A 2424-nucleotide genomic window follows, 5' to 3' on the forward strand; every position below is an offset into this window, starting at 1 on the left:
TCGATGAAGAGGAAATGGGCTGACCTCCTTCTTAGCTTGTAAGCCTCATTTTTGTCGGTGGGTAGCACCTGGTCTTTCAGGTATGCTATAATTGGTTGCATCCAGGTGGGAATTCCACCGACCCACATGACATTAGGGGCCTCGGTAGAAGGCAGTAGGAGGTGCTCGATAGGCACTACATTGAGTAGCTCCGAGTCCTTGCTACTAGCCAGCTTCGAGAGTGCGTCCGCATGAGCATTTTCGATGCGGGGAATCTGGATTAACTCGAACTTTTCAAAGGATGGGATGAGGCCCATCACCATTTTCAGATAGGAGGTCATTGTTCTATCTTTGGCTGAGAAATTACCATTAACTTGGTTAACAACCAGCTGGGAGTCACTATTGACGAGTAGCTTCTTTACTTGCATTTCCTTGGCCAGTCTGAGGCCTGCAAGGAGTGCTTCATACTCTGCAACATTGTTGGTAGCTTTGAACCCGAACCTCACAGCCGAGGTGAGTTTGTGACCCTCGGGGCTGATGAGGACAACCCCGGCACCTGAGCCGACATCCCCAGCCGAGCCATCTACGAAGAGGCTCCACGTGGGGAGTTCGACGGGCTCCATGATTTCATCCACCTCGGGCAGGTTGGTGAATTCAGCAACAAAGTCTGCTAACGCTTGCCCTTTGATGGCCGCCCTTGCTTTGAACACAAGGTCAAATTCGCTTAGTTCCACTGCCCATTTCAACAATCTTCCCGAGGCATCGGGCTCCTGGATCTGGAGTACTTGCTTCAGGGGAAAATTTGTAAGTACATGGATGATATGAGCTTTGAAGTATGGTCTCAATTTCCTAGAGGCCGTGATTAGGGCCAAAGCAAGCTTCTCCATATCGGGGTATCGGGTCTCCGGCGATAGGAGCGCTTTACTCGTGTAGTAGACGGGAAGTTGGGTGGACCTTTCTTCCCGAATCAAAACCGAACTGATGGCGTCATTGGAGACCGCGAGGTATAGTTGCAAGATATCGCCGGGCTTCGACTTGGAGAGGAGGGGGGCCTGTCCCAAGTGCCTTTTTAATCCTTGGAAGGCCTCTTCGCATTCCTCAGTCCATTGGAATTTTTTCCCAGCCTTGAGTACTTTGAAAAATGGGAGGCACTTGTCAGTTGCTTTGGAGACGAAGCGACTAAGTGCTGCCACTCGCCCAGTTAAGCTTTGCACCTCCTTTGGCTTTTGGGGGGACCTCATCTGGCACAGAGCCTCAATTTTTTCGGGATTTGCTTCAATTCCTCGCTGGTTAACCATGTATCCTAAGAACTTGCCGGAAGCCACCCCGAAGGCACATTTCAAGGGGTTGAGCCTCATCCTGTACCTTCTCAGGATTTGGAAGGTGTTGTTGAGGTGCGATACGTGGCTTTCTGCCTCTAAGCTTTTCACTAGCATATCATCCACGTAGACCTCCATTGTCTTGCCAATGAGGTCGGCGAACATTTTGTTCACGAGTCTTTGGTAAGTTGCTCCGGCATTTTTCAACCCGAAAGGCATCATTCTATAGCAATAGAGGCCTCGATCCGTGATGAAAGAGGTGTGCTCCTCATCAGTCGAGTGCATGGGGATCTGGTTGTATCCGGAGTATGCATCCATGAAGCTCAATAACTCGTGCCCAGCCGTGGAGTCCACCAATTGGTCAATCCTTGGAAGCGGAAAGCTATCTTTCGGGCAAGCTCTATTATGGTTGGTGAAGTCGATGCACACTCACCATTTGCCATTGGGTTTCTTAACCAAGACCGGGTTGGACACCCACTTCGGGTAGGTGGCCTCCCTGATGAAGTCATTTTGGATTAGTTTCTGAACCTCTTCCTTCAGGGCCTCATACCTCTCTGGGTTGAGGGCTCTCCTTTTTTGTCTATGCGGGGTAAAATTGGGGTCGATTTTCAAGTGGTGACAGCTGACTTTGGGGTCTATGCCAACCATGTCCTCATGTTTCCAGGCGAAGACGTCCAGGTTCTTGCCTAGAAAATCTTTAATCTTTTCTCTCAAAATGTCGGATAAGCCCCTGCCTACTTTCAGCACCTTGGACGGATCTCGAGGGTCGGCTGAGAAGCTCTCAAGTTCCTCTACGGGGGATGCTTGGGGCTCATGTTCCATTATGCGGGGGTCGATCTCATCGATCAGCGCCTCCTGAACGAGGAGTGCGTCAATCATATCAACATCTTCCTGGTCAGTGGGAGCGTCACCTGGGACATCCGTCATAACCACATCAGCCACGATCACATGGACGTCTCGGGGCTCCACCTTCTTAATGGAGTTCAGATAGCACTCTCGCGAACCTCTCTGGTCACCTCTCACCGTTGCCACCCCATTTTCTATTGGGAATTTCATGCATAGGTGGTGGATGGAGGTGACTGCTCCCAATTCCTTTAGGGCCGGTCTGCCCAAGACCCCGTGGTAG

The sequence above is a fragment of the Olea europaea genome, unplaced genomic scaffold (genome assembly GCF_002742605.1).
Source record: "Olea europaea var. sylvestris unplaced genomic scaffold, O_europaea_v1 scaffold994, whole genome shotgun sequence".
Lineage (NCBI taxonomy): Eukaryota > Viridiplantae > Streptophyta > Magnoliopsida > Lamiales > Oleaceae > Olea > Olea europaea.